Raw genomic sequence first — 15,584 nt, forward strand, 5'->3', positions numbered from 1 at the left:
AAGGCTTGGATCTCTAAACATCCCCACTTTTTTCTCATGGTGTAGCTGAACTTGATAGTCTTGCCTCCCACTGTTTCATCTCCTGGGATTGTAAATACATGGTGAGTGCGTGTAAAGCATCTTCATACTCAGTTTTTCATTTGATCCCCCTCCACCCTCATACATACACACAGAAAACTGTGGGTAAGTATCTGTACCATTGTTTTACCTGAGACTCAGAGAAATGAATTTCCCTTAATCACACAGCTAGTAAATAAATGATTTGATATTCAACTATGAATCTGGTTCCAAATCCTAGTTTTCCCAAGTGTACTCTGTCGTCTTGAAAAATCCCTGGAAAGCTACTTCTTTTGACTGCTCTGAAAAGGCTGATCAATACAAATCTCATCTCTGGGCTAGTCATGAATACTAATGTAGCACTAGCAAATAACCTAGGGTGGAATCATGATTTTACTAATCTATCAAATTTATATCTCTTCTGTTTTGAATGTCAACAGACACACGTTTTAATTCCCAAGGAAGTCTCCCTCTTCCTCCAAACAGGCACGTTTCTTTACAAAGATCTTTTAGGGAATACGGAATAATTTCTACCGACTGTTTCACTGAAGGTGATCACATGGGAACAAGGGATACAACTGTATTACTCTAAATTACCTTGCAGCTAGATACGGCACGTTTCTCCATGTAATTGAACACAGGGTGAAAGCAATGGTGTCACAGATCTTAAAATGTCAAACCAACTTCCAATTGTTGGAACTTGTACTGTTGAACTTCTCTGTAGGAATTTAATTAGTTTAAATAAAACATCATTAATTCAAGGCTTTGGAGGATGCATCCTGGCTCACCACTTGGAGTTGAACAAGTGCTTCATTAACATGAGGTTAACTTCATTAGCAACTAGTGAAGATACTCCAAATAAATGAGATCATGATATTAACCAAAAATACTACTACTGTGTACCAGGCACGCCATATGCATTATTGCCTTTCAGTCTCATAAAACGTTATGAAATGAGGTTGGCTCTACTCACATTTCTTTTTAACCAGAGATACTTTAGGTAAGAAACGGCAGGGTTAGGAAAATTTAGAAATGTGCACAAGAGCCCACAGCTAGTTCCAGAATTCAAACTCTCATTTATCTGACTCAAAGCACGTGCTCTTAACCCAGTTATAAGTCCAAATACAGGTTTGCCCTGCTCTCTAAAAGAACAACATTCCTAAAACCTTCGTAAGCCAAAATGATATAAAGTGAAGAAGCAATTACCTTAGGACACATCTTGCTAAGGAATGCACCAAATAAATCCTGATAAGGATGCTCACAGACACATTTCAAAGCCATGGCAGCTTGATGCTGAGATGCCGTGTGTAGTTCCTGGGGAAGGAGCTTGGCGATGTCCGTCTCCCTGCTTGGACACACTCTGCCTCTACTTGCTGCAAAAACCAACACTGCATGCTGTTTTTGCTTTTCTCCTTTTGTAAAAGTGAAAATCCTCTTCTGATTTCTTCTGGTTAGCGAAACAGGTACTAATGTAGGTCTCTTGTAAGAACAAAGCGCCGTAAAGTGAACTTTCGAAAAGCGGTAGATACCTGAGGACTATTGACCTTTTGCTTCCTCCTAAGTGGCTGAAGTGGTAGATCGGGGAGGCATGTGGAATGTTAGAGGCCATGTTACTCACTGCTCAGCCATCATCCAAAAAATATTTATTGAGTAATTAGTAAGTGCCAAGCACTATGCTGTTCGCTGGTGATGCAGAAGTGAATATGACAGATATGATCTCTTACCTCTAGAAGAAAGACACATCCTAAAAGTGATCACACTTAAAATGAACTGAGTGGTGGTAAGTAGTCTAAAGTAAAGAACCAAAGGCTGGAATTTAGAATAGGGTCAGGAAAGATGGGGCGTTATCCCTGAGAGGTGACGCTTTTGCTGAAGGATGAGAGAAGCTGGTTGCGTGAAGGGTTGAGGTGGGACGTTGTCTGCAAGGCAGAAAGAACAGCATGTGCAAAGGTCTGGGACCAGAAAGAGTTGGGCATATTCCAGGGACAAAAGAGAGGCTAGCGTGACCAGAGCAGAGTAAGGGTGGGAGAGAGGCTTGACATGGGATTGAGAAGCAAGCAGAGCCCGGTTCATAGGGACATTATTCTTTCATAAATGAGTCATTTGTGGGTTAATCTTCATTGAGTCTTTCCTCTGCAGCAGGGATTAGCACTCTTTTTTTTGGAAAAGGCTAGATAGAAAAGGGTTACCGGTCTATGGGCCTGATACAGTCTCTGTCATACATTTTCTTTTTTCCTTTCCCTTCTTTTGGTTAAAACCATTCTTGGCTACCAGGCCATTCAAACACAGGCCAAGAGCTAGATTTGGCTCACAGACCATGGTTTTCTAATCCCTACTCTAGAGAATGGATCTTATTTTCCTGTTTCTTTGTCTGTCAGGTATTTTGGATTATATCCAAATCATTGTTATTTTTAGGTTGTGAAACCCTAGATTCTATTATAGTCTTCTGAAGAACGTTACACCAAACTTCTGGCCTCCAGAAATGTGAGAAAATAAAGTTTTGTTGCTTAAGCATTGAAGCACCTCAGTCAATGTGTTATGGCATCCATAGCAAACTAGCACAAGGCGTGGAGAGAAGGGTTCTACTATTTTTTTCAATCTGGAAAACTGAGTATAATATTATATACATATATATATATATATTTAAAGAGAGTAGGTAGCTGGGAGGGAAAAGGCAATGAGTTTTAAGGGCATTAATATTCATTAATTGGTCTCTTCATTGATTATACATGGAGACTGACTCAGTCTAGGAACTCAACTGAGGCCAATTCTAGAGTTGCTGGCAATATGTAATTTAATGTGTGACACGGCACCTTGCAGGTGATCCGGCCTGATTTGTGCTCCTACTTCATTTTGATCAGGATGAGAAGGGAATTTCACTACTGTAATGTCAGCTCAAGGTTGAAATATTACTGGGCCCTTCTCCCCCTCCAGCGTTTTAATAAAGGTACTACGGCTGATCAGGTGGGAAGCATGCTTAGCAGACCTGCGGCTGCTTTTAACTTACAGAAGTAATTGAGATTTATGAACTCCTTATTAGCTCCTTAAAACAAAATGAGGAACTTGAAATTCCCATCTGTCAAGATTAAGGAGGGAAGAATTTATTTTTCCCTCCTTAATCTTGCCTCTTAAAGTCTTACTTTCATGAAAATGATCCCTTTTCACCTTTCCCCTTTTCTATCACTTGGGAACAATACCCCCATGAAGAGTTAAAAGACGGGTTAGGAGTAGAAAAATGGAAAGCCTGAATCTTTATTTTCAATTCTGCAAATATGTGGAGCATTTAGTATGTGCCAGAAATCCTGCCAGGCTCTAAGGATACAAAGATGACTTAAACAAGGCGCCTGATCTCAGTTCGAAGCAAAGTTCTGACTTCAGTTCATTATGTTTTGCACCTACTACGTGTCCAGAAATTTAGATCATTTTCTCAGCCTTCAAAATTATTCTTCAAGGTAATTTTCAAGAAAGATAAAAATTGCCCAAGGTCAAACAGTGGTGAATGTGATTTGATCCCAGTTCTGCTAGAAGACTGGACTATTCTTTGGTTCAGGCATCACAGATGGCTTCCACGAACCTTTGAACTCTGGTGTCAAGTCAAACCAAGCAGAGCTGGCTGGCTACCGAGAGGCCAGCAGTGTTGGAGTTTTGGAAGTTCACCTGGGGAATATGGTGCCTGGTCAGATCTGCAGAGGGCTGTGGTGTGTGTGTGTGTGTGCATGTGTGTGTAGGAGATTTTTCTCCAGTCCTGTCTTGCAGTGGATTTTGGTCTTGCCTGTGCAATTTTCCCCTGGAATCTATTTTGTGAAATATAATTGAAATCGAAACGCCAGTGATTTTTAATCATACTCCCAATTTATATCTCAAGTAACCATATGCCAGTGTTCTCAGAGTGTTACAGGGATATGAATTATGCTGAAATTGGATTAGGCAAATACACATTTTCCTTAAAAAATAGATACCCAGAGCAGTAATTTAATTCCACCAACTGTAAAGATTCTCTCAGAAACACCCTGTGTATTTTATCAGCAGCTCATTGTGAATTTTCTTCTGGGCTACTTTCTCTGCTTTTTCATTTTCTTCCAGAATCCACTGTATTTAGCAAACGTTAGCAACTGTAGGAAGTCAATTTATGTCAAAACCATCCCTAAATATAAGGAAATCAGGTTTTCAGAGGAAACTATCAAGACCCTTCTTCCATTCTCTGATTTCGGGGGAAGCAAAAGAGAACGCAGTTAAGTCCCATTTTCCTTCGAGTAGATTCTTAAGCTATATCACAACTTGAGTATTTAAACAGTTATTAGACCAGAGCTTCAGATCCTAATAGGCTGTGAGACAGGCATTATCTTATTGTTCCATAATAGCATTATCGTGTGTCGAGGACACTAATGTGAGCAAACACTCCTGAAAGGGTGTGCTCATTCCAGGGTATTGTCACTCTTTACATTCTGTTGGCATAATTTCTTGCTACTAACAAAAGCAGAGGTTTAAATATTACGATTCTGATAACATGAATTCCAAGTGTGGGTTTTTCCCTACACCAGGAAGCAGTTAATTTAATTCTGACACTATCTCCCTGGAGGCAGCTTCAGATCTTACAGGTTAAAGGTTCAGTCTCACAAGACTGCCTCCCCAGTCCCCTGCCCCTTAAGGCGCCAATAGCAAAGGGACTGGCTATAAATCAGAGATTCCCAGACACCCTTTTCAGGTTTGATTACTTTACTCAAGCAGTTCCCCACACCCAGAGAAACATTCTGCGTCCTAGACTACCTGTTTATTTTAAAGGATATAACTCAGGAACAGACAGATGGAAGAGATGCATAAGGCAAGGTATGTGGGAAGGGGTGAGGAGTTTCCCAAGTCTCCACCAACCCAGAAGCTCGCAGAACCCCATTGTTTTTGGGTTTTTATGGAGGCTTCATTACATAGGCATGTTGATTAAATCATTGGCCACTGGTGATTAAACTCAACTTCCTCCCTGGAGGTCAGGTGTGGTACTGAAAGTTCCAACCCTCCAATCACATGCTCGGTTCCCCTGGCAACCAGCCATCCTTAGATGTAGTCCAGAAATCACCTCATTAACATAAACTCAGGTGTGGGTAAAAGGGATTTGTTAAGAATATCAAGACACCTTTATCCCTCTTATCACTTAGGAAATTTCTAGAGTTTTAGGAGCTCTGTGCCAGAAACAGAGACAAAGACCAAATACACATTTCTTGTTCTAAATCACAATATCACAAACATATAACAGGAAAAGAAATAATATTGGAGCATAGAGTCTTCTGCAAACAATTCACCAGGTATCTTCCCTATTGCTTCCGCAGTGACCCTGTGGTGGGCGTGGTTACAGTTGTGGCTTCTGGAACCAGATGGCCTGAGTTCATATCCCTGCCCTACTCCTTCCCAGCTGTGTGACCTTGGCCTAGCTACTTTTTTTTTTAACATCTTTATTGGAGTATAATTGCTTTACAATGGTGTGTTAGTTTCTGCTTTATAACAGTGAATCAGTTATACATATACACATATCCCCATATCTCCTCCCTCTTGCATCTCCCTCCCACCCTCCCTATCCCACCCCTCTAGGTGGTCACAAAGCACCGAGCTGATCTCCCTGTGCCATGCGGCTGCTTCCCACTAGCTAGCTATTTCACATTTGGTAGTGTCTGTATGTCCATGCCACTCTCTCACTTCGTCCCAGTTTACCCTTCCCCCTCCCCGTGTCCTGAAGTCCATTCTCTACGTCTGCGTCTTTATTCCTGTCCTGCCCCTAGGTTCTTGGCCTAGCTACTTAACTTCTCTGTGTCTCAGATTTCTCAACAGTTTGCTGTGAGGATTATATGAACTAACATATGTGAAGTACTTCGAATAATGCCTTGTACATAATACAATTGAACAAATGTTTTCTATTGTCATTGTAGCTCTGTTTAATTGGCTGAGTGTAATAGGTTGTCACAGGCAAAATAATGTTCCTGGAAGCTGTGACTATTACCTCACATAGCAAAAGGGACTTTGCAGATGGGATTAAGTTAAGGATTCTGAGATGTGGAGATTATCCAGGATAATCTGGGTGGGCCCATTATAATCACAATAATATGGGAAGAGAGGGAGTCAGGAGGGTCACTTACAGAAGGAAATATGAGGAAAGAAGCAGACATCAGAGTGTTATGATTGCTGACTTTGAAGGTGGAAGGGAGTGTGAGTCAAGGAAAGCAGGCAGCCTCTAGAAGCTGGAAAAAGTAAGGGAACTGCTTCTCTAGAAATTCTGGAAGGAATGTTGGCAGAACGTTGGCAGAATGTTGACAGAACGGCAGCCCTGCCAACACCTTGATTTACTGAGACTTCTGGTCTCTGGAGCTGTAATGTGATGAATAATCAAGATGTACTGTTTAAGCCACTCACTTAGTGCTAACTTGTTACAGCAGCTATAGGAAACTAATACACCAGGCTCTTCACAAACGTTCAGTGGTTCCCTGTTGCTTCTAACATGAAACACAGGCTGTATAGCTGAAAGTTCAAGTTTCCTCACTCTGTGACTCCTAGGCCACATTTTTTACTGTTCTGTAGCAAAATGTATTCTTTTTCTAACTTGTCTCCTGTCCTACAGTCTCAGTCACCACATATGCATTTTGGGTTTGCCTGGAAAGTTCTTTTTCTCCTCTCCCTACCAAAAAATTAGTTTCCATTCTTCAAAGCCAAGATCACATGCTTCCAGAGCCTTTCTAATCCTAGTTGGCCCTTCATCCCGGCTCACAGATATGCACTCAAGGGCCTAGCAATGTGTGGGTCAAGCTGACTGGTAGATAATATTCAAATAGCCAAAGCATGAGTGGGTTCAACGTCAAACCTCTGTGATCGCCAGCTGGTGCAGATGCATGGGAGCACCTTGCTGACCTCAGGCCTCTGGGATATTCTCAGAGTCTAGGAGTTGAGCTTGAGACTTTGAGCACTTGGCTTTGGAGGCCTGAGGCTTGGGCAGTAGCTCTGCATCCCGGTCCCCATGAGGGTGGCCAGGCTGTTTCTGGGTTCCGGCATCAGATCCCCAAGCTGGTGGCTGGAGCCCCGCTTGCCTGCAGAGGGGACCCCCTACCACCTCCTTCTCCCCGTCCCACGATCCTCTCGACTTACAAAGTTCCAAGTTTTCATTTCACTTTCAAGATCAGATGTATTCCCCGAAACATGGTACCTCACACGGATCTAAGCCCTGCCTCCTTCCCAGCTGCCTTTCCCGCCTGTCCTCCCTCCCACCCCACCCCCATGCACTAGGATCCCTTGTGAATGCCCATCTCTGTAAAAGAAACAAAACCATTATGATGTAATTTTAACATGAAAATCACTTCTTTAAATTGAGAGGTTGAGATATGGAAGTGATCACGTTAAAAACATAAAGAATCTTGACTGGTTCATTATAAAATCAGAGGCTTTTTTTGGTAAAGAATGAAAGAGGGTCAGGCTGGGACTGAGAACCTAGTGACCTAGGGATTGGAAACAAGCTGTGATATCAGTTTTAATGGGGATGGGTGCTCCAAAATCATCAGTTCAGCTCAGGGGGTGAATGTAAAGACAACTGAAGAGAGAGGAAAGAATTTACTCAAGGTCACCCAACAGTTAATGTCTAGACCCCTGACTTGGTCCTTAGTTCTCATCTACTTTCCTGTCTACTTACAAAATGACTAATTCGTATTTTCTTTACTTCTATCTGATTCTATCAACTCTCTTCTAGGTGCAGCCAGAAAATGTCTAACAACATTAGAACTCTAATTTCAGGTACTGACCTTGGAAGAGATAAAGAAATTGCCCATTATGAACAGAATCAGATTTCTGTTCAAAATTATAAGCTATGTTAAGTTTTTAAAAAGAGACCTTCATAAAGTACATAGAAAATTCTTTCAAATTACTGTCATAAATATAATTATCAAATGTGTATTGTTCTTGTTAAGGAGGTGGTGGTAGAAAGTAATGTGGACTGTCTCTAAACATATTCAAAGTAGATGTACAAAAGGAAAAAAAACAAAGTAGAAGTACAAACACACACACACATTCTGATCAGTAGAGAGAGCAAGAATGCTCTTACCTCTACAGAAGTGAACTCCATATTCATGTGGCCTAAGGAAAGGGAATACTCTTTGAGAGAAAAATTACCTGTAGCAACACTCCCCAGAGAGATGGCTTTCCTTAGGCTGTTGGGACTCAAGAATCAATGAAGAACTGCAGTGGATATGGGTCTCCAAATCTTGGCCCTCTTTGTCAATGTCCTCCCTCTCTTTCTGAAAGTCCAAATTGATTGCATAAAGAGAAATTAATTGTTCAGATTATAAATTCTTCGTCTTCACAAATATGGGTGAAAAGCTGAATACGATGGGAGGTTACCCATCTGTGCCACAGTGAATGTTTTTTAGTAAGATATCTGCAGAAAAATGGTTAAATTTATGCTAATAAGAAAAATAATAAGCTCAGACTCCCTCCTTTCTCAGTGATTTACATTTATGGAAGTTTAACAACCAAACAGATATCTACCCATAAATTATTCCACTGTAGATCCGGTGGAAGTCATCATAAGAGCAGAGAGAGATGGCATAGGAAAGTCAACTCAGCAAATATTTACTGAACATCTATGAGGAGCTGGGGACTGCTGTCAATTTTGAAGAGACAGAGATGAATAACATAGAGCATCTGTTCTCAAGGAGTTCACTGTGCGAGACTGGAGCAGCAGGTTTTTAATAAATGTTTGTAGAATGAATGAAGGAGATTTCATGGAGGAGTGAGACAGGCACACAATTATGATGCTGTGTGAGGAGACCACTGACCGAGTGCACATAGAGTACAAATATACCACCAAGGAGTGATGGGGTTGAGGGAGGACGTGGAGATGGACAACAGGGAAGACTTCGTGGGAAGCCACTCTGGAGTTACATTGTCAAAGATGAAATCGGGTCTCCAGTGCAGAAAAGGTGAGGTGGAATCAGGAAAATCTTGCCCTTCAGCACCCAAGTCTTCACTAAGCACTACCTCTGCTGCTTAGAAGACGATACCTGCTGACACTCATTGAGGAAACTGCCCTGTCCCCCCATCCATGCTTCTAAAGTGAATACAGCACCCTTTGCCTTTGGCCACATGAAGAAGAAACTCGTGTATGCTTCATCGAAGGAATCACAAGGCCCCACATCTCGTAAACTGCCAATTCCTTGAAAAGTTCCATGTGATCTTTTACCAGTGAATTTATTTGTATGCTCTATTTCCTCCCTGAAGTGTATTGAAGGATATTTTTTTCCTTATTTCTAGAAGTTTCCAGTCATCACCAGAAGAAACTTATCGGAGATATTTAAACATATGCATCATCTCTTGTCAAGAACCTCTAGTCTCTCATTAAACTGGTAGTAAACAGACGGGCAAAGCGATAACATAAGAGTAATAATTATCTTTATTACTTTAGTCAAATTAAGTTGTTTTCTACAAAGAAATAAATTATCTTTTCTTAGTAAAAATTTTAGGGGGAATCTTTCAAATTAAAAACAAATTCAGAACTAAGCCAGCTTTATTTCCTTTGGTGAAGTTTTAACCATGGTGGTTGGGGTTGTGGTGTCTGGATATTATTAACGGAGAATCTGGAATCTTAATATAAATCCCTAGGAATCCAGAAGGTTGTCAGCAGACTGGGTCAACCTTAAAGAAAGATGTCTTCTGGGCAGTCTCTTTCCTGACAGTGGAGTCTTCTTAAGGATGTGTCCTCAAGTTGGCTAGTGTTTACCGGACTTCCTTGGTGGTGCAGTGGTTAAGAATCCACCTGCAGGGGCTTCCCTGGTGGCGCAGTGGTTGAGAGTCCGCCTGCCAATGCAGGGGACACGGGTTCATGCCCTGGTCCGGGAAGATCCCACATGCCACGGAGCGGCTGGGCCCGTGAGCCATGGCCGCTGAGCCTGCGCATCCGGAGCCTGTGCTCCGTAGTGGGAGAGGCCACAGCAGTGAGAGGCCCGCGTACCGCAAAAAAAAAAAAAAAAAAAGAATCCGCCTGCCAACACAGGGGACACGGGTTCGATCCCTGGTCCGGAAAGATCCCACATGCCGTGGAGCAATTAAGCCCGTGCGCCACAACTACTGAACCTGAGCTCTAGAGCCTGCGAGCCACAACTACTGAAGCCCGCGTGCCTAGAGCCCGTGCCCTGCAACAAGAGAAGCCACCGCAATGAGAAGCCCGCGTGCAGCAATGAAGAATAGCCCCCGCTCGCCACAACTAGAGAAAGCCCGTGCGCAGCAATGAAGACCCAATGCAGCCCCCTAAAAAGGTGCCTAGTGTTTACCAAACTTACCACTTTTTCTTAATATTTAACTTTCCTTCCTAGAAGTAAAAGCTGATAGGAAAGCTGGTTCTTTGTGTTTTTCTCTTGGGTACATAATTTTATTCTTGCCTCTTTGGAGTCTTGATACCTCAACCCTTACGTCTGTCTTTTTACACATCAGTTCAGGATATGAGATCCGAACAAACTAGGCATGTATTATCCCTATATTCATAATAAGATAGAACTGCTACATGCCAAAGTTCATTCCGTTATTTCAGTTTCTGTTCTATGACTGAAGTGTCCATTTAACTATTGTTGGGTGATTTTCCACATCTTAATTTCATAAAAATATTGTTCAGTTATTAAGTAATTTAAGTTGACTAAGGGAGAAACTTTCTATCTTTTAAACTTATTTTTCTTTACTTCTATTCAATTCCACCTACTTTTTTCTAGGTGTAGCCAGGATATGTCCAGTAACTTGAGACCTCAAATTCCAGATCCTGATTCTGAAATCTCAATTTCCAAATCTCATATAGAATTTAGTTTAAAAATTTCTGTATTTATCTTGTTAAAGGAAAACTGGGTGAAACAGTTTTTAAAATTTGATTATTCAGTATTTCCTTTTTTATATTATATATTGCTGTGAGACTCCTAGATATTTTGGGCAAAATCAAGGTACTTAAGACAGCTTGTGATAGAGCGTTCTTATTGTGACTGAGATTCAAAAGCTTAAAAAAAATTAACAGCTTAGGGAAGTGACTCATCCTCCTGGGTGAATAGAAGTGAAGTTTTTTTTCTAAATGTAAATGTTTTTCTTTTTTTTAAAATGAGGCATATTTTTAAATCTTATGCTGCACAAGCTGAAAGCTCTGGAACTCTACTTCCGTTTCTGTCATGTAAATTCTGTGAATGGGCTTAAAGGTCCTGATTCTGTAGGTAGGACCAGCAGGTGCGCTTGCAGTCACATCAAAATCCCCGAGGAAACTGTTTTTTGGCAAAGAAAGGGATGGGGAGAGGAGGGCTGGGGTGAGAAGAGATGGGTGATGGGTAGGAAGGGACATTGAAAGATCTGATTTGGCAAGAGCTCGGAAGTGCTCCAACAGTGGGAACAGTTTGTGTGCCTCAGGTTTTAGATTTTTAATTGAAATTTGTTCTTTTTTTCTCAGATGCTTTTAATTTGACGTTTGTGTTTTCTAAATATTTGGCTGTATTCCAAAGTCCCTGTTCCTCCACAAAAGTCCCTAATCTTCCACATGGGAAATATTAATTGGGACTCTTGTTAGTTGGCTCCTTCAGTTCTAAGTATTGTTCCTCTAGCTGACTTTTTCAAAATCGGATTCTTGAGTGATGGGATGTTTTGGATAATGGTCAGAAGCAGACTTTAATTTTGTTCTTCTATCTGAGAAGAAAACACCTTGATGCATCGTAAATGGATCTAGCAAGTGGCCAAGGCATAATTTAAATTTTTCCTTTTACTGTCATTTTTGCCATTGATCTGAACTATAGCTTATATTTCCTAAACATTGGTTTAGTCCCTTTTGCACTTAATTTGAAAACAGAATGTTAAAGGTATGAAGGATATCAGAGCTCAAACAATCTAATCTGTCTTCCAAAATAGGAATCTCATCTGAGAAATAATGTAGAATGTGATAGCTCTGTGTTTCATAGACTTATTGTCTGGTCTTTAATCTTGGAGATTTTTGACTATCTAAAGACAGCTATAAGCCCTCTCCCCTAAGACATTGATATTTGCATTCATATCACAATTTTAAGGAATTCATCAGACTTTTGGACCCCATTCTGGACCACCTGAGGTTTCTGTAGGTCCCAAGTGAAGGACCCCTCCTTGTACTCAAACTTCCACAAAGTGGTCATCAACCCTCCTCCCCTCAATTCTTTCTCCAGTAAGAAAGAACCTGTGACTTTCTCAAGTAGTTCATTCTATTCTTGATCTACTCCTTAGAATGGTCTTCCTTTTATCAAGTCAAAATGTACATTCCTTCAATTCCACCAGAGGTCCCTTTTCTACATGTTGTATTCCTACGAGACAACTGATTCCTCTTCCCTGTGACAACTCTTCACATATTTGATGACAGAATTAATAGCCAACCTTAGGTCTTGTTTTAAGTTTCCTGAATCTGTCCAGTCCTCATTTTACTTAGTTTTCAACTTTTCTCACTAACCTCACTACTGTAGCACAGGAAAGATTTGCAAACACAGGGTATGAGTTGGACTAGCTGGTGGGAGGTCAGCCACGGGGTTGATAGTTTCCATGCAAGAAAAAGGTTTGCAGAGGTCTTGTGACTTAAGATAAGCAAAAATGTTTCAAGGTTCCCTGCTAAGAAATCTAATAAGAATTGTGCGTTGGCACAGCTGTAATCTATAAACTCATATTTCTGGGGGATGAAGACAAAATTCTGACAATAGCCATGTTAAACGTGATGCACAGAATAAACAGCAATGTATTTCTAAGCATTCTTACAGATATACAGCACACATTCAATGGCAGGCCTGCCAGTTGGTCCATAAAAGACTAAAAAGGACGTTGTTTGAAGGCAAAGGAAAGGAAGCATTTTATGTTCAAGAAAGATAAGTTTTAAAACTAAGAAGCATGATAGAAGGTTCAGATTCCAGCTCTACTCCTTAGGAGCTCTGTGAAATAGAGCAAGTTGTTTGAACTTTCACATCCTCAACTGTTGCATCAGGAATAATAAAGCAAAAGTGGGGGTAACACTACCCCTTCCTAAGGAGGTATTTCTATAGTCTACATTTAACAATGAATGGTCATTACTGTATGGTTACTGATATTTGGAGGGAGGGGTATAGAGATGGTTACATTCCCTTCCTCCTTTCCTCAGTTTAAAGCATTACCCTTTGCAAAGCACTATGCCACTTATTCCTTCATTTGATCTATACCTAATTCCTAAGAGATGGGTGGGGCAAGAATTATTATTCACATTTTCTTATGGTGAATCTGAGACACAGAGCAGTGTGTGTGCTCTGATTGTAAAGCAAGTATATAGTAAAAGCAAATTTAACTCCAGATCTATTAGGTAAATAAATGTAATTTCTCCATACTTCTGACTTCAGAGCTTTTATAAGAGGAGATTAAAATTAAAATTTCCCTAGAGACAACAAGATAAAATAATACCCAGAAGACCAAAGCCAAGTCATCATCTGCAGAGTTTATAAAAGAAATGGTTGAGAACTTGTTCATGGGCTCCTGGCTTCATCAGTTACCTGCAGCTACATGAGACGACATTTGAAAAGAAGCTGGAATGGCTTCCAGTCCCGCCCATGGGGGAGTAAAGCCTGGGAATTGCTCTCCCACTGCAGACAACTAGGAACTGGTCAAAATATATGAAACAGTTGCTTTAAGACATTGGGCAACAGGCCATGCAAGACTATGTGATCTCTGACAGAAGGGAAGCAAGTCGAGTGGGCCACGTGATCTTCTGTGGAGGCAGTTTCCAGATCCCAGCCTCGGGAAGAGAAGCCTAAACAGGGTCCCGAATTTCCCTGAATTGGTAAGACAGAGACGGAAGAGCTCTGCAGAGGCATCCCCTGAGGTCTCTGTGTGAGTACTGATGTACCCATTCATGGTGTAAAACGCCATGAGGCTGAGCCATGCCCAGAGCTCACAAAGGGCTGGGAATAATTTGCATTCCCACCAGCTTATGGGAAGAGACCTCATAAAACAGAGAAGTGGGTAAAGTCCTCAGAAGGACATAGCCTTAGTACTTAGTACAGCCTGAGTTACTTAGTTTTAGACTAGAAACTGCTCTAGACACACCCTAACAAACTTACAAACAAGTCTTGAAAGGATCAGTCTTATCCTAAGTCATGTAACATTCAAAACCCAGCGCCCAACAAGCTAAAATTCACAGTGTCCAACAGACAGTCATGAATTACTTGGCATGTCCCAAATCAAACAAGAGGGGATTTACAGTGATGAAAGAATGAAGATACATTTTCTTGAGAAAGAGAAGTTGCTGTGCTGTGTCTCTACCCTCTCCATACCCAGGGGGAAGGGAAAGGAAGAAATCTTCTTCACAACCAGCCCTGTGTGTGTATGTGTGTGTGTGTATAGGGGTGTGGAGATGCAACCAATGGACCACTTGGAGAGTTTTAAAGAATTTCCTGCTGTTGAGAAAGTTCAAGTGGCTTTGGGCAGTAGGATAATGAAGGCTGTCTTGTACTCCGGAGTGTCAGAGCAATCGACGCGGGCAGGTTACCTATGAATCAGATATGGTGACATGAGAGAGAAGGCCAGTGTGTGTGCTTTTGGTTCCTGTCCAGTAAACCACCCCAGAGGACCAGAGTGTTTCCAGCAAGAGGTAAATGCCAGAATCTGGGGAGCTAAAAATGGACTTGCTCTGTCCAGGTCAAAGAATGATTTGGACAGAGTTCTCTATCATGGGATTACCCATTATAAAGGAAGAGTGATCTTGACTCTCAGCCAGACCAGAAGGGAAGAAATCATCTGTCAAGTACTTTTCCTATCACCTGTTTCTTCTCTCTCTACCAGCTTTCACCCAGGCAAGTTGGAGAGTGTAGTTAGCTCGTAGAGAACAGGATGAATGGAGAAAGAGCTGACCCCATCACACTTCCTTCCTTAAAGGGAGACGGCCATAGGACTTAGCCAGGGGGAGGAGGAAGGAAACTCCAACCTTTGCTTAATAACTTGAACTGGGTACATTCTAACTTCTGTATGAAGCTGGGTTTGTGATTTAAAGTGAGAAAATCTGTCACCTATGAGTGAGCCAGAAAAGACATGGAATCTGCGCAATTTCCTTCTAGTAATCAGAGAAAGATGAATGCTGTTAAATACATTTTTTTTTTTTTTTTTTTTTGGTACGCGGGCCTCTCACTGTTGTGGCCTCTCCCGTTGCGGAGCACAGGCTCCGGACGCGCAGGCTCAGCGGCCATGGCTCACGGGCCCAGCCGCTCCGCAGCATGTGGGATCTTCCCGGACCGGGGCACGAACCTATGTCCCCTGCATCGGCAGGCGGACTCTCGACCACTGCGCCACCGGGGAAGCCCTGTTAAATACATTTTAAAGGAGAAGTGGGAGACAAGCGAAATAAACACAGAACTCTGTGGTCAATCAACCAGTTACATTTTCTAAAGCAAAACAGAGTCATGCCCATCAGTGCCTATTGAGGCGTTTTGGATACACCTGCTTATGAATCTGTCTGTTTCAAATGAATACTCAATCCTGCTGATTCTAACACTTACTATGTGCATTCTGCATCT

This window comes from Stenella coeruleoalba (assembly GCF_951394435.1).
Source record: "Stenella coeruleoalba genome assembly, chromosome: 13".
In the NCBI taxonomy this organism is placed as follows: domain Eukaryota; kingdom Metazoa; phylum Chordata; class Mammalia; order Artiodactyla; family Delphinidae; genus Stenella; species Stenella coeruleoalba.